Source organism: Vipera ursinii (genome assembly GCF_947247035.1).
Source record: "Vipera ursinii genome assembly, chromosome: 4".
Classification (NCBI taxonomy): Eukaryota; Metazoa; Chordata; class Lepidosauria; order Squamata; family Viperidae; genus Vipera; species Vipera ursinii.
The window spans coordinates 99,586,154-99,613,896 of NC_139514.1; the positions used below are offsets into that span (position 1 = coordinate 99,586,154).

A 27,743-nucleotide genomic window follows, 5' to 3' on the forward strand; every position below is an offset into this window, starting at 1 on the left:
GTACAAAGATAACAATGGATTTGGAAAGTCTTTCATGTGAACATGAAAGATGCAAGTATATTTAGCACAAAAAACTGTAAATTAAAGGTGAACTTGACAACTTGATCACTATCTTCAAATCTGGTGAATAAGTTAGTGTTAAAGATGATAAGAATGCCTTCAGGCAATATAACTGCAAAAAGGTCAAGAAAGGGAAGATTTACAAAAGGAATGTAGGAAGGTGTTTTTCAGGTTGATACTAATCTGATTATTATGTATTAAGTGCTTAGTTTCATGCTACGAGGCAATCCATATCAAACTTAGTTCCCAGTTCTGCTGCAGAGCTTTCATTTGTTAAGCTATCACCCAGATTTATTTTCTCCTGACCCCTTTGCTTATCTCTTCTGCTCATCAGCATTTGTAGAATAGTATGATTTAATTACACTACTATTGTAAAATGTGAAATAAAGAGCTGTGCATTAAAAGAGAATTTTAAATTAATTTCAAACTTATAAAGCCCTGAGTTAGTAAAGTAGTGTTATCCCAAGGTCACTATTTTGGTTGGAATAACTGGTTGAATGTCAGAAATATGTGAAAAGAAGGTCCATTATTTGTACAGTACACAGCTGTACCCCTATACCCCAAATGCCAAACTTGGTTTTGGCATTGATATCCTAGTAGAAAACCTACCCAAATGACTCTTACCTTTTTTGTCTGCATTGAAAATTGAGTCAATTTGTGCAGCTATGCAGATGACAGCACAATAGTAGGGCAAAATGTCACCCCAACATCTCACTGTTTACATTCATGGAAAAAAATCTGAACAAATAATGATGACAACAGGGGAAGCAACAGTGCCAGGAGTTTGTGAAATCTGGCACTGTGCCACTTGCAGTCATATGGTCTATATGAACTGGGCTGATGACCACAGTGTCAAAGTATAGCTTATGTGTGCCAAACAGGACACAATCACAAGAGATTTTAAATGAGCCAGCACTAACAACTAGGTTGTCAGTCATTAAAATGCACATACATGTGAACCAGAATCAGTAAACAAAAGAGATCTTAAGAACAGAATACAGAGTGTTTTTCAAGTGAACATGAGTAGCAATGTGAAGTAATTACTGAAAGGGCTAAAAGAAGAAAGGTTGCATCAGAAGAAACATAGTGTCAAAGGACTCATGAAGTCCTTATTTCTCACTACTCAGCACTACTCCACATGAGGCTAAGTACCACGTTTCCAGATCTGAGATTAGAGAAGGTTCAAAGGAGGGCCATAAAATTGTTACAGGAAATTGAAGGCACGGGCTATAAGGACAAGCTGAAGGAACATGGGATGTTGACAGGAGACACGACATGTCTTGTCAGTTGTATAAAAGAAAACTATAAGGAAGATGGCCAAGAAATATTTTCCACGTTCTCAAAATAAGACCAGAAATAATCAACATAATTCTCAGCCTCTAGATTGTGTTTGGCATAAGAAACAAACATCCTGATATCCCAAAGGTGCTTTTTCATGAGGCAACTGGACTTTTTTTTTCTCTTTGAAGATGTTTTGCTTCTCATCCAAGAAGCTTCTTCAGCTGTGACTGGATGGTGGGGGAATGGAAGGATTTATATTCCTTGCAGACAGCTGATCATTCTTTTAGTGAGTCATTAATGCTACCTGGAGGCTTATCTGTATTCTCAGGGTAACCTGAATAGTGTAAATGTGTGTGGAGCCTTCTTGGAACTGTTGAAAGGACTGTATTGTAGACTGGAAATAGATGATGTTGTATCCCTCTCCCTCTGTTGAGAGAGGGCTGTTCAGTTTTGACATAGATGGCCTCTTTCACCCCTCTTTCAAACCAGCAGTCTTCTCTGTCCAAAATGTTGGCTTTGCTGTCTTTGAAAGAGTGGCCTTTGTCTTTTAAATGCAGATGAACTGCTGAATCTTGTCCTCATGGGCTTGTTCTCCTGTGTTGTGCCAACCATGATCTGGATGACTAAGAAGCTCCATAGATGAACAAAATGGTATAATCCAGGAATGTCAAACTTGCGACGTCACATGACATCGTGTGATGTATCGCAACTTTTCCCCCATTGCCAGCAATGGGGTGGGCACGGTTTTAGTATGATGCATCCGGCCCGACGGCTGGCAGTTTGATATGCCTGGTATAATCTGTAGAACAGTAGAATAGACTACCTATGGAAGTTTTGGGTTTTCTATCAATGGAGATGTTTAAGAGGCTAGGCATATAATCTTACGGTTTTCTCTGATTTCTTTGCAAAGTGCAGAGGGCAGACTAAATGATCCTTGTGATCCCTCCATAGTTCCAGTATGACTCAAGAAAATGTTGTGTTCTGATTCTTATATAGCAAATATATTACTTTTGCCATCAGTATTTTCAAATGTTTTACTCATTCTACACTAGAATAGACATTCTTCAACTAGTCACAAAAGAATCACAGCAGAGAGAGGCAAATGGGCAGAAGAAAAGTTGAGGGTGAAAAATAAAACCTTCAAAGGACATACTTTCCCATCAGCATTAGAGGATGGATAAAATAATTCACACAGACACTGGCCCTCAAGTTATACTTGGAAATTTTGCAGTTACAGTGCACTGTACATTTCTAACATATCTTTTTCAAGGTAATTCTTCAAATTAGGAAGAAGTGAAGTCATTTCATTTCAGCCATTTTTCCAATTTAGTTCAAAGAAGATCCTTCTCCTCTGCTTTTCTACTAGCTCTGTGCCTGGATACACATATTTCCAAACTGCCAAAATACTAAATAAATACAGGAAGTCCTCAACTTACAACAGTTCATTTAGTGACCATTTGAAGATACAATGGCACTGAAAAAAGTGACTTATGACCATTTTCACACTTATGACCGTTGCAGTATCCCCATGGGTATGTGTGACTTACATTTGGATGCTTGACAACTGGTTCATATATATGACCATTGCAGCATCCTGGGATCATGTGATTCCCATTTTGCGACCTTCTGACAAGCAAAGACCATGGGGAAACCAGATTCATTTAACAACCATGTTACTAATTGAACAACTTCAGTGATTCACTTAACAAATGGGACAAGAAAAGTCATAAAATGGGGCAAAACTCACTTAACAAATTTCTCACTTAATAGCACAAATTTTAGGTTCCATTGTGGTCATAAGTTGAGGACCACCTGAGGTTCAGGGGACCATTTCTGATTTTGAGTTCTCACAAGTCTTTGTTAGATGTTGTTATAATAACCAACCTATATGATTTACGATTTGCCCCTGCACTGGATGTTTTTAAACTTTCTGAGGAACATTAGATATGCAACGAACTTACAGGAGTCCTCTGTGTGCAGTAAACCTTTAACAAGGGCAAACAAACATTTTCTCAAGCGTCTTGCAGCAATTGATGGCCAGCAAGATGGCCCATGCTGGCTCGTTGAATCTGTTAGCCATAAGCCAGCATGCTTTCAGCAGCTGTTAGCTCAGCAGGAAGAGAACACTTATTCTAAAAACCACCAATTACCAGAAAGAAAAACCATTTTCCTTTCTCACCTCATTTGTATAACAAAATTCATGACCAGCTACTTATAATCTTGCTTTTGTAGTTATCACTTGTATGCTTGACATTTCTACCATAACTATACTGCTCAAAAAAAATAAAGGGAACACAAGATAAGACATCCTACTATTAAATACTACATTGTGTTGTTTAAGTGTTCCCTTTATTTTTTTGAGCAGTATATTTATCCAATTTTACCTTATACAACCTGCATAGCTGGTGTCATAATATATTTTTGCTCCAATATTTTAGAATGCTGTTTCCAAAGCATGCTGCTATTTTTTAAGCCATGCCATCACAACAGTTCAACAGGGAGTCTAATTTAAAACAAAAATATGCATAAAATATTCATTATACTTAAAGTTGCTCTCAGTCCCAATTCAACAATGAGCACAGCATTTTGGAAAGTATAAAGTCTATCAGAAAAACCACCTCCCAAGATTTCCATAATATTAACTCATCAGAGATTCCTAAAGACTCCAGCTTACTTTCCATGTTTAACATTTATGGGTACAAAGCTAGATTCTCAATGTTTACAGGGAGTCCCTGGAGATAAAGTTGCATGCTAATGTTAAAAGACCCAATAATATATGGATGGATCTATTTCCATAAAGAACCAGTCTCAGTTAATGAAAGAAGGATGTAAGTAAGCAGGAGGTACCATTTCCCTTCTACCGTTTTCTGAGTCAAATGTACCTCCAGGTAACTTCTTTCGCTAAAGAAATTCTTAGTGCTTTTTGAAAAGAGAAAGTTGGGAAGGACTTTATGTCAAAGCTGCTTAGCGAGTCGGCAATTTGGAATGAACAGATGAAAGGACCAACAATGGCCGAATACTTGTTCCTGCATTATATTCCAGATTTTATTTCTTTTCACAGAGGGGGTGGGGAAGAGAAACAACTGAGCACTCCAATCAAGAAAATGTGCAAGTTCTCCAATCACAACCCATAAAACAGGATTGGGTGAATATGGCATCTCAAAAGTTCTAAATTTTGCAGGTAACAAAACTGTGTAAGATGCATTTTGTCAAATATGCTCCTGACAAATCAACTTCTTCAAAAGATGGAGGTGGGAACAAAAATGAACCTCCATCAGTAGGCACTATATTTTTTTCATTCTTGAGGGTGAATAAATGAAGCAATGAACTGGAAGAAGAAGGATCAGACCTGCTGCTTTTTCCCCAGCAATTTTAAGCATTACTGGACTGGATGGATTACAGATGTGCTTGAAATCCTTTCTTTCAGAGCTCTTTTTCTGGTTGGCACAAATGCACTGCCTGTGTATAAAAATCTGTCCCATTCTTTTCAGACCCTCATCTGACAAGATAAAGTCAAAGCTCATTTAGTACCTGACATTGATGTAACTTTTCCATGAGCAACTAAAGCAATTATGAGACCTGGTTGGGACACAGCTGAACTACCTTGATAAGGAGGCAGTGAAAAATGACACATCACAGCAGCTGAACGGCTTCATCAGTGCATCGGTAAATCAGCGTGCATGTCCCAGAGTCTCTGATGGTCATGGAAACATCTAGCAAAGGTGGCTAGCTTTCCTTTCAACCAAAGGCTATGTTGGTTCTGGAACTGCAGTTCCAACACAATTTGGAAAGCTGCTGTTAGCTTCTAAGTACTAGATACTGGGGACAAACAATATGGGAAAGCAGTTGGGACGTTCAACAAGGGATCTGATTGACCACAATTGATCTAAAACTTTTGTGTTTGTCAAATGGTCCTGATAAACCTTCAGCTGTTTTTCAAGAATGAAACTTACTTTCTATTTAGTCCTCTTGGTCTAAATTTGCTCTCAGTGATGCAACAGTGACAAAGGATTTAAACTCAAAGAAGCATGCTTAGCAACCAAGCCAGAGTACTCCAAATACAGCACCATCGGTGGGCAGGTTTGATTCTTCTATTTATAGCCACTGCTGTAATAAGCAGAGTAGGATCTGCATAGGGCTTCGATGGGAGGTCATTAGGGAATTTCACAATTGTAGTTTAGAAGACTGAGAGGTACGAATATTGGGAAAAAGCAATGGAGAAAAAAACACTTCCATCTTAATGCCGTGAAGTCACCAAAAACCAAACTTCTGAAACTTTTTGTGAAGGCTTTACATTTTATGTAAAGTAGGAGACATTTTCATTGTATCTAACGCTACATAAAAGCATGGGAGGGAAAGCTTTCTGCTTACTTAAGCAGTGCTCTTCCTTGTTTATCAAGATGTTTTGATATGAGTGAAAGCAGCTTCTTTCCCATCCCATGAGAAGCATCAAAAAACTAGGCCATAATTGGAGCAAAACACAGGTTGTCCTCAACTTACAACAGTCCATTCAGTGACCCTTCAGTTACAACGGCACTAGAAAAAGTAACGTATGACTGTTTTTCAGACTTATGACCATTGCAGCATCTCCATGGTCATGTGAACAAAATTCAGAGGCTTGGTAACTGACTCCTATTTATGACGGTTGCAGTGCCGCAGGATCATGTGATCCACCATTTGCAACCTTCTGACAACCAAAGTCACTGAGGAAACCAGTTTCACTTAACAACCATGTTACTAACTTACTAATCGCAGTGATTCACTTAACAACTGTGGTGAGAAAAGTTGTAAAATGGGGCAAAACTCAGTTCACAAAGGTTTCATTTAGCAACCTAAATTTGGGAGTCAGCTGTGGCAGTATATCTCCCAGTCTCATATCAGTCCCCAAAAACACCTTCTAAGAGGCTTAAAAGCTTCCAATGTACTCGGTGGGAGAATGAAGTTCTTGTGTCTGGTGGCTGAGCATTAGGGGCACTGCAACCGTCATAAATATGAGTCAGTTACCAAGCATCTGAATTTTGATCATGTGACCATGGGGATCCTGCAATGGTCATAAGTGTGAAGAATGATCATAGTCACTCTTTTTAATGCCGTTGTAACTTTGCTTATCAAAAGGTCACAAAAATATCATTTATGATGGTTGCAATGTCCCGGGGTCATGTGATCCCCTTTTGCAAACTTCTGACAAGCAAAGTCAATGGCGAAGCCAGATTCACTTAACAACTGTTACTGATTTAACAACCGTAGTAGTTCACTTAACAACTGTGACAAAAAATGGGGCAAAATTCACTAAATGTCTCACTTAGCAACATTTTGGGTTTAATTGTGGTCATAAGTTGAGGATTACCTGTATTGCTTGGACTAAGTTATGCCAATGAAGCAGTGGTGGGATTCAAATATGTGAACAACCGGTTCTCTGTGTGGATGCCGCTTCCAGAAGTCCATTCTGCCGAAGTGGTACGAACCAGTTGAATCCCATTTTCCTTGTTACCTTCTGGGAGGAGGCTTTGTGGTATCCGAAGCAGAACATCCAGATTCAACCATGGTTTCATTCCATACAGCATAAACCTTGTGAACTGTCAAGCTTCCTCCTTCCATTATGTATTCAAGATGGACAGTATTTAATATTTTATTGTTATGTATATGTAGGGGTGTGGGTCTATACATATGTTTATAGTATGTTTTAGGTGTGTGTCATGTATGTGTTTCACTTTGAGAGTGGGAAACTAAATTTTATTTTTGATGTATGCCATTGTGTCCACAGTAAAAATGACAATAAAGGCTCTAGTTGGCGGAGGCTGGGGCCAGCTGTAAGGAGTCACCAGCTGATCAGCAGCCCCAGATGTGGCCTCCCAGGTGCACAGTGTCGCGCCAACCCGCTGGGAGCTCTGATGACTCCATACAGCTGGCTCCAAAGTCCACAAACAGAAAGTGAGCGAGATTGCCAGGAGCGCGAATCAGCGTTTGCTCAGAAATGCTGATCTCGCCTCCTGCGCATCCTGCTTGCTTGCAGAAAGCAAGCTGAAAACGAACGAGTGAGATTGCCAGAACCGTGAATCGGTGTTTGCTCAGAAACGCTGATCTTGTGCTCCTGCAATCTTCCTTGGTTTCAGCTTGCTTTCTGCAAGAGAAAGCCGGCCAAAGGGCTGCCTCCGCGAGTGCCGCTCTAGCACGGAGAGGGGGAGGCCAGTCCCTGTTCGGCCCACCAGCCCCAGTAGAGTTAAGTGGGCATCAGGTTTCTTGGTAAACATGGATTTGGAAGGAAGCAAGGAAGGAAATGACAATGGGAGGGAGGGAGGGAAGGAGGAAAGGACAAAGAAGGAGGGAAGGAAGAAAGGAAGGAAAGAAGGAAGGGGCAATGGAAGAGAGGGAGGGAGAGAGAGAAAGAGGGAGAGAAAGAAGGAGAAAGAAAGAGGGAGGGAGGGAGAGAAAAAAGGGAGAGAGGGAGAGAAAGAGGAAGAGAGAGAAGGGGAGAGAAGGAGAAAGAAAGAGGGAGGGAAATAGAGAGGGAGAGAGAGAAAGGGAGAAAGAGGGAAAGAGAGAGAGGGAGAGAGGAGAAAGAGGGAGGGAAATAGAGGGAGAGAGAAAGAGAGAGGGAAAGAGAGAGAGAGAGGGAGAAAGAGAGAGAGAAAGGGAGGGAGAGAGAGAAAGAGGGAGAGAGAGAAAGAGGGAGAGAGAGAAATTAAATTAGTAACATAATTGTTAAGTGAATCTTCCCCACTAACTTTGCTTGTCAGAAGGTTGCAAAAGGCAATCACATGACCCTGGAACAATGTGACCATTATAAATATAAATTGGTTGCCAAGTATCCAAATGTAAATCACATGACCCTGGGGATGCTGCAACGGTCATAAGTATGAAAAATGGTCATAAGTCACTTTTTTCAGTGCCGTCGTAACTTTGAACAGTCACTAAGCAAATTGTTGTAAGTCTAAAGAACTACCTGTACTTTATCATTTTTTTCCTTTTTTTTATCACACTTTTGACACCTTGCGGGGCGACTGGTGGTACTCGGACATTGCCTTATCCTAAAAGTGGTACAGTGGGTGAAAAGGTTGAAAAGCCCTGTCTTAATCAATAGGTAAAAAAGTAGAAAGAGAAAAGAAAAGAGGAGAGAGACAAAAAAGAGAAGAAAAAGAAGAAAGAGAAAAGAAGAAAAAGACAAAAGCACTGAAATACAAAAAATAACATACTACTTAAAATATGTATCCCTCCTAATTTAATATATATTTATTCCCTCAATTTCTTATTCTTTTTACCATAGCTGAGAATCTATTTAAACTTTAAGCATTCCATTCAATAGATCTAATCATCTAATCCTTTAAATCTCATTTAAAACACAATTTTTATGCTTTTCTTATTGTCACATTTAAATAACTAAAATGTTTGCTTTGTTTAAATCATTTCAACTTTTTTTTACAAAAAGGAAAAAGAAAAAAAATTGTATTAGTTAAAAAAAAAACATCCCTCTAAGAGTAATGTATTCCAAAGTTTTTCCATTTCTTTAGCCATATTCAAACAAATGTTTCTTATTGTATTAGTTAACAAAAAAAAATCATCTCTCTAAGAGTAATATATTCCAAAGTTTTTCCATTTTTAGCCATATTCAAATGTTTCTTTTTAAAGTATTCTCTCTGATAAGTCCCATCATCTATTTTCTTGATTTCCATTTTAATCTTTTTTCTCTGGCCATTGCCTTTCTTAATCAGTATGTTTTGCTGCATCATTCATTTCCCTGTAAAGTATCTTCAAAGTTGCTTGGACATGTTGAAATATTTCCCATTTGAAATAAATCATGATTTTTTATTTTATACAGTTCCATCCTTAAGTCTCTATTCTCAGAATTATGTTCAGTCATCTCTACTGTATTTTCCTAGGAAATTTCTTGGAGTGAAATTAAATTGGAGATAAGTTGATTCATACTCTCAAGGTTGTTCTGTATTTCTTTGTGCTTTAAAATCATTGTCCTTTGAAATTGTTGCCACTTATCATGTTTCCTTTTGTAAAGTATGCATTGCTTCAGATTTGTTACTCTCACTATGTTTACACAGCTGCATTTTTTAAGAACTTTGAGAGACAGAGAAAAAAAATCCTCACCCACCAGTAGGTGTCAGCGTTTGCTCATTTTTCAGATCTTTCTAGTTTTTTTCCTCTGTCTAAAGGGTAAGTTTCACCACTTCAAGTAACGAAAAGGAGGGAGTAGAATCCCCCTCCTTTTTTTTCTGGAGGTCTCTTATTTGGGGGACTTTCTTCTTCAGGAAAATAGGTAGGATAGAGAAAATCAATATTCTTACCCAGATTCAAGCATGCTGTTTAAAATCTGCTTAGTTTAAAGCTTATGACTTCCATTGTTTTCAGCTATGACTGGACAATGGAGTTAGCCAGCCTTTTCTTCTGTTGATTTCTGGGAGGCTTCTCCTGGACCATTCGGGGAGACAGCCATCTCTCCTAAGACCCTGGGATTTCCTTCCTTCATTCCACCCCTTCAAGGTGGGTTCTGGCCCCTTAGGGTCCCCAACAAAAAGAAATTTCAGCCGAAGGGTTCGGCATGCTGAATCTTCCGACTGCTCTGCTGTAAACAGGAACCAGAAGTCTTCTTATCTTATCTTATCTTATCTTATCTTATCTTATCTTATCTTATCTGTTCCATTTGTTTTGAACTTAACAAAAGATAGATCAGGATTTGAATGTCACACACATAAACAACCATGATTGTATTTTTTTTTTTTTGCTGAGGGGAAAAGGGAATGTACATGGGGATGATTTTAAAACCTTGATTTTCTGAGAAAGAAAAAAAATAGAGCAAGCTATTGCTTAGTCTCAACATAGACGGAATGATGAGAAGAACTGAAGCAATGCATCACTTCTTTCTGCATTTACTATGGCCATTTATAAGAGAGAGGCCTTCACATCTGACTGACTGCCCAAACTTCAGATTGCATAGATACCTGTCAGATCAAGTAGTCCTTCCCATTGAACAAATGGTCTCAAAGAAAAAGGCCATCCCAGTAGCCAAGAAAAATTGCCTGCTGATGCTTTGATGTAACACTTGAGAATTGAGGTTGATTAAAAGGACCTATGATCTTTGTACTGGCATGGATTAGTATGGTTTTGCTAAATTAAAGTATGGGAGAGCTATGGTCTTAGAAACATACATGCTTCAGAAACAGCATTATCAACAGATGAGGTTTGGATGGAGATGTAATTATTTAATAGTGTGACTGAACTAATTTTGTCTGTTTAGTCTATTCTGAACAGCTATCACAACAAATGTTATGAATAAATTATGTACAACATGTTTCTGGTAGAAAACATAAATCACTTCCATTGTTTAATTTTGTTTCTGATAATTGTATCTTTCCTTAAAATCAAGGAAAATATGATATTCAGGATTTTTAAGTAGTCTGAATTTTTCTTATACATTTTCTTACACATTGCCAGAAATTTACTGGCAATGCTTGTTCTTTAGGTTGTCTGTTAACATATGTGCATGTGTCTGTATTTATATGTATAACTTATATATTAATATGTAATTTATATTATATACATATACATATACATCATATACATATACATCATATACATATACATATACATATACATATACATACATACACACACACACACACACACATTATATATATATATATATATATATATATATATATATATATATATATATATATATATATATATATATATATATATATATATATGTAATTTATAATTTATCCATTTCTATCAAAATCTATCAACTTCACCAAACATCCCTCCATAGTGGATAGCATTGAATCATTCCATGTCTGAATATGGTAATCATGTTGCTGTGATCATATATGGAAATCATTTTCCATGGCTTTTCTCTAATTCTATATCCATTAGCCCTAAAAGGCTTCAATTGAATTTGTATCATAATATGTATTTGAAGGGACGCGGTGGCTCAGTGGGTTAGGACGCTGAGCTTGTCGATCAGAAGGTCGGCAGTTTGGCAGGTCAAATCCCGAGTGCCGCGTAGCAGAGTGAGCGCCTGTTACTCGTCCCGCTTCTGCCAACCTAGCAGTTCGAATTCAGTATATGTAAAGTATGTATACTCAATTTAAATTCAGTATTATTCTGCCAACCTAGCAGTTCAAAAGCACATAAAAATGCAAGTAGAAAAATAGGGACCACTATGGTGGGAAGGTAAGAGCATTCCGTGCGCCTTTGGCATCTAGTCATGCCGGCCACATGACCACGGAGATGTCCTCGGACAAGCGCTGGCTCTTCGGCTTTGAAACGGAGATGAGCACCGGCCCCTAGAGTCAGAAACGACTAGCACGCATGTGCGGGGAAACCTTTACCTTTACCTTTATGTATTTGAATCAAATTTTTTGGCTTTTTTACACATCCACTAAACATGATAAAATGTTCCATCATGTAGTTCAAATTTTGAATATAGATTTGAAGTGCCTTTATACATTCCAGATAATTTCTCTAGCATCATGTACAAAAAATACACAATTTTATATTAAAAAAAAACCTTTTTGAAATCATAACACAATGTACACACCAACCCTTTTATCCATATATTTTTTCCACTGATCCATCTGTATAGTATAACCAAAATTCTTAGCCAAATTTATCATTACATTTTAACCTGCTCTTCCTGTTTGAAATTCAACAATAAGCTTGTACATTTTAGCAATTACATGTTCACCATCAGCATTCATTGTACTTCAAAATCTGACTTACTTTTTTCCATTTTAACACTTTCAGATAATTGTAAATGAGAAAACCATTGATAACTATATCCTTCTGCTATTGACTGTTTTTGGGCACACCTTGTGTATGTGTGTGTATGTGTGTGTGTCATATTCTCAATATGGCACATCTAATAAAATTATTTACAAAGTCCACAATAATTTTAATTTTATCATGTCATAAATACCCATCCTATTCAAGCCTCAGATCATGACCTTCTAACTGTTAGAGACTCTTGTTTGTCAGCAACATCCATTCCTTTATCCAACTGAAACAAGGAGCAAAATACAATTTCAAATCCTTAAACCCAATTCTTCTCTTTCCTTTGAATCTTGTAACACTTTATATACAACTTATGTTTTTCCCCTTGCCATATAAATTTAGCAATAGCAATAGCACTTAGACTTATATACCGCTTCACAGCCCTATCTAAGTGGTTTACAGAGTCAGAATATTGCCTCCCAACAATCTGGGTCCTCATTTTACCGACCTTGAAAGGTTGGAAGGCTGAATCAACCTTGAACTGGTCAGGATCGAACTGCCAAATTGCTGGCAGCTAGGAGTCAGCAGAAGTAGCCTGCATTACTGCATTCTAACCACTGCACCACCAGGGCTATATGTTTTAGCCATTACAGTACTTAAATAGTACATCCATTGACAAAACAGGGTTGTCTGAAACAGAAACATAGAACATAGAATAACAGGGTGGGAAGAGAACTTGGAGGTCTTCTAGCCTAACCCGCTGCTTAAGAACAAAATCTATACCATTCTGGAAAAATTCCTGGCAAAAACTTTACCACTGGAATTATCTCAACAATCATAATTTTAATTTCTCCCATGTTAACCTATCGTTTTTAATTTCAGTCCATGTCTTAACAAAAGTATTAAACATTTTCTGCAATAAATCTGGTGAAATGCCCTTATCTGTAAGTTGTTCTAATGAACCCCTGCCTCCTTCCAATTTGGCAGCTTTCTTTGCAATTGCCATGGTGACAAAGGAAACGTATCTCAGCTGCTATAATTAAAGGGGGAAAAAAACCAGTCTTCTCTTTTTTTCTGCTTTGCTTCTCACTATCTTTAACACTTTAGTCCCAATTAGCTCTCTGTAGTGGGGTTTGCTCTTATTTTTATATACTAGGAACCACCAAGAACATCCCTACCGACACTGACAAACCACTAGTATATAAAAATAAGAGCGAACTTCACTCATTTCTAGTACTGATGATGTTATATAGTTTGGTAATGGAATGCCTGCAAGAAAACCCACCAAGCTCAGAGAGCACCAATGACCCCACAGTCAAGGACGCACTGTAAAGCTTTCCCTTCACAAGCTATCCACCCCACAACTGACCACAAGAAACTAAAATCCTGTGTTGTCCTTGCAAGGAGTAGCTCTCTTGGAGCACAAGCTGAGACTCCTTGATTTCTCCTTCCTCTGGAGAAATTTCTATCACTGAAAACCATCTCCTGGCTGGCGATTTTAACACTATGCTGTTTCTGCTTGCAGAGCCACTTGCACAATCATCTAACCACCTATAAAAGGGGTCCCCAAACCCCAGGCCATAGCCCATTACCGGGCCATGGCCTATTCAGAATTGGGCCATGCATGTGGCTGGCCGGCCTGCCACTCACATGGCCCAGTTCCCCTCTCCCTCCGCCCCAGCTGGGCTGCCAAGCTGCAAAGGTTGGGGTCCATTGATCTATAACCCAGAAACCCCACAAGTTGTCTGTTACTAATGCACATTGAACATGTCTATCTCTGGCAGAGATAGACTAGACTAGACTAAACTAGACTAAACTAGACTAGACTAGACTAGAATAGAATAGAATAGAATAGAATAGAATAGAATAGAATAGAATAGAATAGAATAGAATAGAATAGAATAGAATAGAATAGAATAGAATAGAATAGAATAGAATATCTTTATTGTCATTGTGTATCTCACAACAAAATTAAGTGCTGTCCACAGTGCACACTACACACGTAAGAACCACAAGTAAAAACATACATTATATACACACATCCTTCACATTCTATTCACCATTGTGCTGCCCTTAATACAGCACTTCAATATTGCATTATACAGTAGTATTTAATATGGTTACAGCTCTGGAATAAAAACTATTTTCCAGCCTATTTATCTTTGTTTTTATTATCCTGTACCATCTCCCAGATGATAATAGTTAAAAAAAAAGAACGTCTGGGATGTGATGAGTCTCTAAGAATATTTTGAGCTTCCCTAAGCAAACAGGAACTGTACAGTTCGTCTGGGGGGGGGGAAGGAGAGGGCAGCCAATAATCCTCTGGGCGATGGTAATGAATGCAATAGGTTAAAATATGTATATTTTTAGAATTTCAAAGATAAATTACCAATAAATGATTTGGTCATGGGAAGAAACTCATGAAATAATTTTTGTAAGAAAGACAACAATGATACAATGGTCTTTTAAACTGCAATAAATCTGCCTGCCTACCTATTTAACAATCAAATTAGCAAATTACTGAGTAACTGAGAAATTTCCACTCTCCAAGTGCAGTGAAATTCAAGGCCTATAATCATTATGTTCTATAACAGCTTCTCTCAGATACGGAGATTCTTTAGTTAGATGGTAATTAATAACGCTGGTTAGGGATTCTTGAAATTGTCCAAAAGAACATCCAAACTACAGGAATCTGTTCTGTCCAAATACAGATGCAGATAGTCCTCAACTTAAGACCACAATCAAACCCAAAATTTCCAAGACAGTCTTAAGTGAGCTTTGCCCATTTTATGACCTTTCTTGACACAGTTCTTAAGTGAATCACTGTAATTGTTAAGTTAACAACATGGTTGTTAAGTGAATTTCCTTTTTTAAAAAAATAAATGTTATTAAAAGTTTTAAAGAGAAGATAAAAACTAACCAAAACTAATACAAAATACAAAGACAAAGAACAAAGACCCCCACCAAATGCATTCAGAAAGGATAAAAAGAAATAGAAAAATCTTCCAATTTCCTCTGCAGCAAATTAAGTATGATTACAAAATTAATGCTTACTCTGTCATTACAAAAAAGCTCAATTTTTCCTATTATCTATTTTTTTCCCAATTACCTAAATCACATTATAAGTGCATTTTCCCCCTTTTTATCCAAAAAAATCTATAAGGAGTGAAACACAGATATATACATATATAAACATAAACATAAACATATACATACACACACACACACACAGAGACACATATGCATACATATATACATATACACAGTGCTTTTTTTGTAAAAAAAAAAAAAAGGTGCTGTAACTCACACACATCATACAAACTGCCTTGCCAGCCCTACAAGGTTCCATCCAAAAAAGGTGCCGGAACTCCATTCTGGGCGTTTTATGACAAAAAAAGCCCTGCATACTCTCTCTCTCTCTCTCTCTCTCTCTCTCTCTCTCTCTCTCTCTCTCTCTCTCTCTCTCTCTCTCTCTCTCTCTCTCTCTTGCTCTCTCTCTTGCTCTCTCTCTCCTTCTGGACTGCACATGCTTTAAAAATGATGAAGAAAAAAATGCTTTGGACCTTATGCAAACTCAACTATTCAATAATACTACCACACTTTATTTTCAGATTGGCACAGAAACCCAAGAAAAGTGATGCTGCTTTTCTGAACAGGAAACATCTGCTATGACTGCATAAATTTTGAAGCTTTTTTCTCAAGTCATCTTCAAAGCAAAAAGATGACCTGCAAGATAACCTTTTCTCTCCTACTCCTTTGACTCAATAGATACCCATCCTAGGGAGCATGGTCAACGATGAGGGATGATGGAAGTACAAAGCCACCTAAGAGATCTCCCTCATCAATTGTGTAAACAGATATTTCTCTCTCTCTCTTTTTCTTTTTTAAAGCAGGGCTGGCAGTATTGGAGGAGGGGTGATATAAGCTATACTTAATATATAAGGAGAATTGTAGAGGGTAAGACTGTAAAACAAAAAACAGGGTTATAAAACTCACACTGGTGGGTCAGTCATTTTTTGCTTATTTTGAGTGGCTTGGATTTTTTTTTATCCTAAGTGTAGTCAACATATTTAGGCCATGAAGGATTATTTATATGTTGCCTGTCAAAAAGTGGATATAGATTTTGAGCAATTATTCCAGAAATATATTATGGCTCAATCAGTGAGCCTCTGGGAATGGCAAAATTTAGTTTTAAAGGCACTTATTCCAAAAATGGAGACAAACCAGTGTTTTCCTCAAGGGAAAATAATACAGAAAATAAAAATATTATTTTCTCCCATAAAAAATGAGTCATCATAGTCCAGATTTCTTCAACCTTAGAGGTGTTTTTTCCCCCAAATCTTAGAATTCTCAGCATTGGCCAATTCTAGGAGTGGAAGAGCATAAATCTAGAAGATGCCCAACTTGGAATAGATTAGAGGATCTTTTTTTCTTGAAGATGCATGTCATTTGTTTTGAAGTCTAAAGACAGCTGAACACAAGGTTGCTGATGGAAGGGCATCTTCCCTTTTTCCTGCTGTTTATATATGGATGTTACCTTAAATCTTTGTTACATAGTATTCAGTATATGGTGTAGCCTCCCCCTTTGTTTTCTAACAACTTAGCAAAATTATTATAATGGGAGCACAGATAGAAATGGTAAGGTCAAGCACAAAAAGGAAGAATGACTCAGACAGGAAGAGGGTACTGCTCCTTAAATCTTATTTTCCAAAAGAAGTTTCTTCAATGAATAGGTGTGGAAACTGAAGTAAGAATACAAATAAATAAATTGCAGATATGTTATTATAACTGGATATGCATTTATTTAAATGTGCAGGGATATCAGTTCATGAGCATTTTTTAAAGATGAATAAGATTACAATCCCTCCTGAAGCAACCTGTAATTTTCCTTCAGTGTTGATTTTTTTTTGTTTACCTTCTGTTAACACAGACTTTCCAAAAATGCGCTCAATCACCTGGGAAAAGTTAAAGAAGAATTTTGATCTGTGGCACAAATGCCACAATGCAAAAAATAAATATGACTCCAAAGCATCAGATCACACTGCTAAAAGACGTGTTCTCCTTGGAAGGATCTGAAGTTCTTCTTGGTAATTAAAAACAAACAAACCCCAAAGCACTGTGCCTTTAACTCTGTCCATGGGAAACCATCCTCCACTCTGTCTAGCATCAGTAGCTACTTTAAAAAATACATGATTAAGAGCACAGATTTTACATACACATAGACATGGACATATTTCTTCAACAACTATCTGCTACATCCTAACACCTAAGCACAGGCCTAAGTCTGACAAACCGTAAGAGCAGAACAGTAAAATTGTTGAAGGAGAGGCAGTGATGGTGGTTATATACAAAGAGTTTAACAAAATGAGAATTCAAAGAAAAGAGTCCAATATGAGAATTCAAAGATGAGAATTCAGTATGAGAATTCAAAGAAAAACAATGTCCACTGATGGTTGGGAGAGTATGTCCAGACTTCCCCCCATTTCCATGCAGTAATCTTAATCTGGATTTATACTTCAGCACCATCTCTTGAATAAATAAACTGAGGAAAATCAGCATGCAGCACAAAACTTCACTGTAAAGTGAAGTTTTAAATTTTAGGATTAGTTTATATGGAAATAATGAGAGGCAAGATGTCTAAAGAGGCGGAATTACTACATCACTCTGATATGTACTATATAGTGTAGCTCTGTGACTAGTTGTGAAGAAGACAATCCTTGGTTTGAAGGATTTGGATGACAAATCTTAAGAACAAAGTGTAGTGGCCTAGAAATTGGTCATCAATAAATGAATATCTAGTCCTCAAAATAAACAGGTACCTGTCATGATCTTTATTTCTAGGCCTACTCAATATATATGTTTATTAAAATTATGGTATTATTTTTATATTTGCAGCAATACCTTAAATATCCCTATTTATTTATTTGTCTTTTTTTCCCTTAAGATCCATCTTCTATTATTTAACAGTGTTTAAGCTGGGAATCCATGAGATAATTTCTTGCAAAGGATAAAAGTACAGAAGTGCTCCACTTAAATTTTTGCATTTTTATTTTTACTTCAAATTATGAATTTATACTTCATGAGTGAAATATTCATTTTCCATCTGTACCAGTAAAAAATAGCATTTGCCCATGTAATACAGTCCACCCTGGGTTCTACTGCAAGCTTAAGCTAACCATAAAATATCAGAAACTTAGATTATTTGATGTGGATATCATTTGATATAGAACATGTGACAAGGTGGGTATCATAGGATATATAGAACATGTGATAAGAGGACACATAGGATACCAAAATAAAACAATCAGAAGCACTGAAACATACAAATCACAAGAGCTAGTAAGAAATTTAAGGTTGGTATATCATTTAAAAGTGGCAAGCTTGGAGCAAATATTTCTCTGTTTTTAAAATACCTCCTATTATTTCTGTTCTCACTTCTTGAACAATTAAATTTTACAAGAAATGTGTCACCAGGTAGCACACATGCAAAAATATCACATTAACACTGAACTCCCAGGAGCATAACTAGTTACCAAACAATTTTTAATAGCTTTTACTTTGTAATGGGGTGGCACACTGACTCAATGATAAAGATGCTGGGCTTTTTGGTTGGTTGGAAAGCCAATAATATCCCAGATTCGAGACCCAAGCTTCACGCAACAGGGTGAGCTGCTGTCCTTATTCTAGCTTTTGCCAGCCTAGTAGATTGAAAGTATACAAATGCGAGTAGATAAATAGGTACCACTTCAGTGGGAAGGTAGCAGCTCTCCATGATGTATGCTGGTCACATGATCACAGAAACGTCTTTGGACAGTGTTGGCTCAATGGTCCTTGAAATGGAGAGTAAAATCCATAGGGACTCCTTTTAGATTTACCTCTTTAATTTGTAACACCCATCATCAGTTCCCTGAATTCTAAAGAGGAGCTATTGAAGAGCCAGAAGAAGAAGAAAACCCTATTTTCTACTACCTGTCTACATTGTAATTTTCTGGAACCCCCTCCCACCACATCATTTTCCCTTTCTTTTCAGAGCTCATGTCATATTAGCCAATGTTTTAATGTTTTTTTTAACATTCTTTTCTGTCCCAATCTTGCCACTCCATCACAGATTAAATATTATGCTCAAAATATTTAACTGTAGACTTTTTCCCTGAGTCTTGTTAGGATATATTTAGGATGTATAGTTGCTTTTAAGAGTGAGATGGGCAGCACATATATTTAACAAACAAATAAAAAATGAATACAATTATGCAGTCAGGTTTTGAAATTTGATTTGAAGAGTTGACTATATCATTCATGAAAGGCACATATCATCTATTCATAAAACCTTTTTTAAAAGGCAAAGCTGGATATTATTGAAAACTCAAATATCTGGCAAAAGATTGCAAATATCCCTATGAAACATGCATTTAGATAAGTTGCACTTAGATCTTAGATTAACCTTAAGAAAAAAGGTAAATTAAGGCAGGCTAGAAGTTGCCATTGTACCCCCAACACACACACACAGAGAGAGAGAGAGAGAGAGAGAGAGAGAGAGAGAGAGAGAGAGAGAGAGAGAGAGAGAGAGAGAGAGAGAGAGAGAGAGAGAGAGAGATTTTTAGCAAGCATTCTGCTGGAAATAAATGGCATATTCAGAAGTGATTGCAAGAGAGGTTATTATTTTGGGAGGAGATGACTGCAGTTGGGGGTATAAATTATCGCTTCCTGCTAGTTGGTTTCAGATACTTGGCCAAATTGGGAGTGCTTGGGAAAGGATTCAGCTGAAAAAAAATTCTTCTTAAGGTTGATTTCTTTCAACTGTTTCTTCTGTTTGCTCTTGTGGGTTTTATGGATGATTAATTTTGTGGGGATTCTGTATTTAAGAAATCTAGGTTAAGAAAACTTAATATCCATATATAAAATTATGGCAGAGCTATACATCTATTTGCCAAAATAAAAAATAAATAAAATATTTGCAATGTTTGTTATGCCAGCTTCAGAAGTATACAATAAGCTATGTGCAAGTCAAAACACATTATTTTTCCCTTTAATGGGTATAGCAAAAGTTCATGAGCTTCACTTCTAAATAAGTGCTGGCAATCTGAAGGGAAAAGTTGATTACATTAATATGTTGCTGTTATTTAGATTAAAATGCATTTAATCTGAAGAAAAAGGTAAATCAAGGCTCAGCTAGAGTTCACTCAGGGATATAGTAATCAGATGGACATTTTAATCTGCCTTTTATTTTCTAAAACATCTGTTTTATATGTATTCCATCTAAGTAAAACAACTGTCATACAACCGATTTTCAATAAGACATACTTTTTATATATAAAGAGATTACCCAGCTATCACCATGATTTTTTAAGAGAAACAAATAATATAAGAACTTGTATTCTATCTGCTATTATTGGCATAATTTATAGCATCTGTGATACCAGCCGTGTCAGGATTACAGGATTAATCAATGTCTTTAACATATGTGTCTGCATATTGTGTCTGGAAGTGGGGAACATTACATTTTACTTCTGGTGAAAATGTTTTTCAAAATATTAAAATTCATATCTTAATGTGGCTTCCAATATTCTACTTCAACCTTGCTGGCTGACTTTGGGCAGTTACTGTCTTTCAGCCTGGTATAACCACTAGGTCAGATCTGGGCATTTTCGACTGTCACTGTCCAGCCTGTGGCACTGATGCATCAGTGAGGTGCTGGGGTGTTGGTGGCAGAGGGCAGGCATTATAAACAATGGTGGGTGGAGTGTTCATGGTGCCAATGGGGGAGGGACAATGGCAGGGGACGAGGCAGTGGTATCAGCAGGGGGCAGAGCGGGGGTCAGGATGGTATCCTCCACACACTCCCAGTTTCTCATATGGCCCCTTGGGAAAATTAATTGCCCACCCCTGCACTAGGAAGAGCAGACCACAATATCAATTCCACAGGAAAGCTGCAATTTCTTTTATTGGCTATAGTGCCTAAGCTGCTTCTGAAAATTATTTCTTTTCTCAGGATTAAAAAAAACAAACAAACATTTGCCCCTTTGGTCTAGGGCTCTAGGCAACAGTTCATGCATATTTTTGTCGAGGTTATTTTCATTATTGTCTAAATGGCTCACCTCACCGGATGGTTATGTTGGGCAAAAAAGGAAGGAATATACGATGAACAATTGAGGGAATTGTTTATGTCTAATTTAATGAAAAGAAGAACTGGGATGACATGATAGCATTCTTCCAATATTTGAGAGGCTGTCACAAAGAGGAGGGAGTCAACCTATTCTCCAAAGCAGCAGAAGGCAAGACAAGAAGCAATGTATGGAAACTAATCAAGGAGAGAAGCAACCTAGAACTAAGAAAAAAAATTCTGATGGTGAGAACAATTAATCAACGGAATGGCTTGCCTTCAGAAGTTATGGGTGCTCTATTACTGGCGTTGTCTACAAAGAGATTAGAGAGCCATTTGTCTGTAATGCTATAGGATCTCCTGCTTGGGCAGAGGTTTGGACTAGAAGATTTTCCTCAAAATTACTTCTATTGTTTTTCCCATTTATCTGCACTTATAGTGGATTCAGACTTGTCCACAGTACTTGTAAGATAACCCAATGATTATTCAATACAATAAAAAAGTAACAAATGACATATTCCAGTTTCAAAATTGGCAATTTAGGCAATTTATAGTAAATATATATGTGGTTTATTCAAATCACAGTGATCATTCATATTGAGAATAATTTATAAAATTGAACATATGCCAATCATCCATTATACAAATAGAACAATTTTTTGTACTCTTCCCATCCTAACCATAACATTATAACTTTGTTAAAATGAACTGTAATTTTTTAAAAGTTCAGCATATGAAACCCACTCCAACCACTTAACCCAACCAGTTTTTAAAAGTTATTCACTCTAATTATGGTTTGTCATGATTTCTTGCTTCTTCTTTCCTTTTTAAATACCAAGTACATTACCATTAAAATAGAAGGATAAATTAGACACTTAATAACTGTAACAGTGATAACAGGAAGATATATGCTTTTCTTTAATAGTGTGCTTCTGTTCAGGGAGACTTTCTTATTAAAGCTGATTCCTAAGATATAATCTCTAGTTGATAGGATGATCATGCCTGCAGTCATCTTCTCCCAGAATACAAAGAAAATTGTGTCATCTGACAAGCAGCTCTTTTTAATTTATTAGTCAACTAATGTTCTGTTGCTAATTTACAAACATAAAAGAAAAAAAATCAGCACAAAAAACCTCAAGGCAAGAAAAGCTGTGAAAATGTAACTGTTGAGTATTAACTACTTCCTAAAAGAGGAAAGTCTTGGTTTGGCATCTCAATATAGATCCAGCAAGTGGAAGACAGATCTCCTTGAGAAAAGCACATGCTGTTTAGAGGATGTTCTACAGTTCAAGTATTAAGGTAGCGAGATCCTGGGACAATCCCTGAATCTAATATGAATACATCTGCCAAGGTATAGTTAATTATATTGAAGCACTTATAACTCAAGACGGAAATTCTTGGGCACTGAAGACCTGTCTGTTTTCCTAGGCATTTGGGGTAAAGTGGGCATATAAGTTCTGTCATTATTGATGATGAATGGAGTTGTTTATTCTTACTTGGGGAAATGACTACTGTATGTATTTTATGTTTTAATGTTGCAAGCTCCCCAGACTCACTTATTTGAGATAGGTTTTGATATAAATTAAACAATCAAATAAAGAAATGAAACATACAGGGATAGAAGTGATAGGTTCAAGACAGGAAGAAGACAACAGTGTTGTGTCATTCTCAATACCATCCTCACTCATTCTGCTTTATTCCATTTCATTGTTGACTCATTCTGCTTTATTCCATTTCATTGTTGACTAGCCCATTCACTTCAATAGGGCCAAAATAAAATATTGGATTCCCTTTGAGCCTTAATAAAAATCTCTGACTGAAGCAGAAGAAATGTTTGACCACCAGCCATTACCCCTGAAGCTATGTCATTGTAGTGGTGAAAAGTAATTTGACAGTGGAAGTATCTAAAGAATTAATCAGAGGATGTGTTTTTAAGGGCCATGGATCCAATTCCTGTGACTTCTACTACCACTGGTGATTAATCTGTGGCAGGTTTGGAACTAATGAAAATATACTTCTCCTATCCCTGACATGGCATGGGAATTATTTTTAAAAAGCAATGGAATAAGGGGAAGAAAGAGACACAAAAACACCTTTGCCTTCACTTACGCACCCTATCATAGGAATAAAAGGAGCACATGCATATCTTGTCTCTAAATTTATCTTCTGCACTAAATATTTAGAATCCTGGAGATGCAGAGTCTTAAGACGGCCCCCTGTTTCCATGTGCAGTTGTCTAAGACAATTTGCTGCGGCCAACTCTCCATGGCCAATTCACCATGGCCAACTCACCATGGGACAAGAGTTACACTAATATTAAAGAAATGGTGGAATAGAATCATCAAAGAAAGGATGAAGAAGGAGGGACAGAATGAAATGTGATTTTTTTATTTATTTTAAATAATTAAATTGAATTGTTAAATTGTCCCACAGCGAGTTGTCCCATGGTGAGTTGGCCATGGCGAGTTGGCTGCAATGAGTTGGCCATGGCAAGTTGTCCCATTCCAACAGGATGAATGACTAAGGAGAAAAGAAATAGAAGCATTTTTTTTTTCTTTCTCTCCTTGCAAGAATATCCTCAACCCAATTGTAATAACAATTGAAAGCAATTTTTTTCAAAGAACTGTTGGAAAAATAAAAGCAGGAAAAAACTATGATAACTCTCTTGACTTTTCTTGAAGAAAAGAATGAATAAAATCTACTTAATATAATCTACCTGCAAAGCAATTAATCTTTTTTATAAAAAAATTCCTCTGAAGCAATAGTTCTGCTATCATTTGAAATAAAAAGCAATGATCTTTTAATATTTCAGTGCATTTGATTAATTACAAAAATACATTCACAAGGAAGATAGTGCAATCTCCTTCTGTGGCATATTTTATTTCTTTTTAAACAGGCTTCTGAAATATGAGTAAAATAAGTACCTTATAAATAGGTGACAACTGACATTTTAGATTGGCATAATTTCATAGGTTAGATGATGAAATCCAAGCCAAATGAAAAAGCCAATGACTCTATCTAATCATGACATGCTGGCAACCTTACATTATGCTAATATGTGAACCATGAAAATATGAATAATTTCCTGATAGTGTTTTGTAAAGGGAAAAAGATATGAAGAATGAAAGTATATAGTCCTAGGGAAAAAAATCAAGCATATTAGGCATACTTTTTTCCTAGCTTCTCAAATGATGAGCAAGCTAATCAAGCTAATTTTAATGGCTGGTAGTTTCATTTTCATGTCAATAAATTCACTCCATAGAGATACTGATTTATAAGGTACATGATTTGTATTCTCAATTGAGGGCTAAAATCCAATGAGTATATTATACACTCTTGGGAAAATAACTGTCTAAATTTTATTACTAATAAAATATATGACGAGCTGAGGTTTTGCAAAATAAAGAAGGAGGGAGAAAAATCTGAGGCTTCCATTCTGTTTTCTCTAAGCAGAATGATGGAATGTGCTGTTCAGTAAATATTTACAAACATCCGGTGAACTATAAAACTTGGATTATTAACCCCCCAATACAGTATATCAATACAGATCTTGAGCTTGTTTGGATGAAACAGGATCCAAATCCAAAAGGAGAGATTGAGAGAAGGCAGAGAAGAAAATTTGCAATGCCTGGCCTCCAATAGGAATTGTACATAAATACATATGGCACCCCAACTGATACAACAGAAATGAGGACAGACTACATTTTACAGTATGTATAGTTACATATATTGTTTTCTTTAGGGCCATGTCTTTAATAGTATAGAGACAAAGTAAATGTGCACAAGCATCTAGTCATATGGTTTTTAGAAACAGATGAAGAGTGTTTTCCCCTTTGCCATCAAACTTTACCCTTCAGAATTCCTGCATTTGTGTTCTTCACACCTTGAACTTTCTGCAGAAAAGGCAGGCAGCTCAGAAACTCTTGAAAGAAGATGTGGCTGAGTCTGTCTCTAAGCAGGCCACCAATGCACACAGACCAAAGGGTAGAGTATTTTATTTTTTATTTTATTTTAATTCCATTTATATCCCGCCCTTCTCCGAAGACTCAGGGCGGCTTACAAGCTTAGCAGTAGCCTTCATTCTATGTATATGCCTGCTTATTAGGGCTTTCACACACACCCCCAAGCAGCATTATTACAAAGTCAGCTTAATTGCCCCCAACAATCTGGGTCCTCATTTTACCTACCTCGGAAGGATGGAAGGCTGAGTCAACCTTGAGCCTGGTGGGATGCGAACCTGCACTAATTGCAGGCAGCTGGTGTTACTTAAGGAGGCATTAGCCCACTGCGCCACCAAGGCTCTTGTAGAGGGTTCGAACTGGCTTTCAGCTACACTTTTGTCTTCAGCTCCTTCCTAGCTGTAACTGAAAAGGAGAGTCAGACTAACTGGAGAGGTGTCAGGTCCAACCCAACAATGACGTAGAGCAATCCAGGCAAAATTCAGTTTTTTATTTGTTCACACCCAATAAAGAGAATCTTTTCAGATTAAACCTTTATTGCCCTTATCCTTATGGATATACCTTGGGAGATTCTAGGGAACAGCTAGCCTAACTCTCTTTGTTTGCTTCCTATCCAGCTCTTGACTATATTGCCTCTTATCTCCTCTGCTTCCTTGGAATGTTTTCCTGCCTCTTGAGAAATTGTTGTTTCCCTGAAGTCCATTACACCAGCTCCCCCTTCACAGGCACTACCCCTCACAGCAGGTGACACAGAGGATCAAGAGATGACCGAAATGGGTTATATGAAGATTTCTTTGCTTTGAATTTTTAACCCTTATGAATCTAAACATTTCAGTAAATTCAATGGCATCCTCATTCACTGTTTGTTTTCCATTACTAGAGTATACGTAAAGCTTTTGCAGTGATCTTCCTTGCTTTGAAAACAGTTTGGCATTCAAAGAAAGCTATTACACCCACCATCTGTACCACTCTGTTTCAAGAGCGACAATAATTTTTATTCTTCTTGGATCTTAAAGGAATAAATTTCCTAAATCCCACCATGCTTGCCAGTCAGATATAACTCAACCAACAGCTGTGGCCAAATTGTGTGCCAGTCTGATGCTTTTTGATAAAACGAGTATTTGTTATTCTAAGGATAGATGGCAAAGAGGTGTACTGAAGCAAGATAATGCTAAGTAACACTAGCATTGATAGATCTTGACAACATACAATGACTTAAAACATCAACATGCCAAAAAAAGGAACAAAGGGGATGAAGAGATGGCAGACAGAAGCTTTTCTGCACTTGAAACACGCTTGCTATTTTTGTAAATGCATGTTTTGATCTCTCTGGTTCAAGTTTTAAAATCAAGACATCATGTTGGAAATTCAGGTGGTCTTTCTTGAAGCCAAATGAAAGGGGGAAGGGATGTTGAATGACGCATGCAACACACGTATATGAATAGCTCCTTGAGAAAGTTATCAGGAGATAAACAACTTCTTTCTAGAATCAAGGTAGGTTTTATAATATATAACCAAGTTGGGCTCCAATTCCATTCTTCAGAGATTGTGCCAAAGCAGCAGAAGCAATGAATCAACCAAGATCCTAATCTCCTAGTGGAGACTGTTCCCCCCCACTTCTTTCTTTTATGAAATGGTAAGCTAGGACATGTAAACACCTCCTCTGTCTTTTGGATATCATTACCAGGATCCAAAATACCTTTGCCATTTTAATATTTTCCCACCCACCCATTGAACTGGGTGCTGCCAGAGCACCATTCTGAAGTGATAGCCTGCTACCATCCTGCATCTGAAATACCCCTGGGGATAAATGTAGCTCGTCTGGGAGATGAAATTATAAATAGACAGGATTTATGAAGAAACTGAGACCTCAGCAGAGGTACAAATGCCAGTTTTCCATTTATTCATACAAGCTTCAGTTTATAGAATATACTAATACAGCTAATTTTCCAAAGACATGTGAGAAATAAATCAAGCTACATCCAATTTACAAAATAAGCAAGTTTGTTGACCACAAACCTTTTAGCTCAGGTATCAGAGGAGCAATAAATCTTTATTTCACTTTTATTTAATTTTTTTATTGAAAAGTTTTAAAATACATTTTCAAAACATATACCCCATCCAGCCCACCCCTCTCCCCATCCTTCCCATCCCAATACACACACCCCGACTTCCCAGAGCCGAATACAGGGTATTATATCATACAATCTTACTCTAAAATAATCTAATTACTATAATTACACTTTGAACCCTATTGCACTTTAACTCTCCTTAACCATATAAAAGAAAAATAATCTAGCCTTTAAGTACAATAACTAATAACTATTCAAATGCTAAATGATACTTTGTAGTCCCATATTTGTTCTGAATAAAATCAATCCATCTTTTCCATTCCACTATATATCTCTGTTGCGAATGATCTTTCACATATGCCGAGATTTTAGCCATTTCTGCCAAGTTCGAAACTTTCAAAGTCCATTCTTCAATAGTAGGTAGGTCCTCCTTCTTCCAGTATTGCGCTACCAAAAGTCTTTATTTCACTTTTAGTTTAGGTGAACAGTTAGCAATTTTATTGCATTTGGGTCTCAGACCAAACTAGGGCTCTGGACACCTGCCTCCAA

At 37.0% G+C, this 27,743-nt stretch overlaps 1 protein-coding gene and 1 long non-coding RNA gene across 2 annotated transcripts in view; both read right to left on the reverse strand.

The window, feature by feature from the left end:
* Positions 1 to 27,743, reverse strand: part of GPC6 (glypican 6) — a gene marked incomplete at its 3' end in the record, with an annotated part of 881,925 nt that overhangs the window by 542,321 nt on the left and 311,861 nt on the right. The window lies entirely within an intron of this gene.
* LOC310639806 lies at positions 15,343 to 15,655 on the reverse strand. The gene is made up of 2 exons (XR_014492406.1): positions 15,585 to 15,655; positions 15,343 to 15,508 (listed from the first exon to the last, which is right to left on the reverse strand). It is a non-coding gene; the product is annotated as an uncharacterized lncRNA (long non-coding RNA).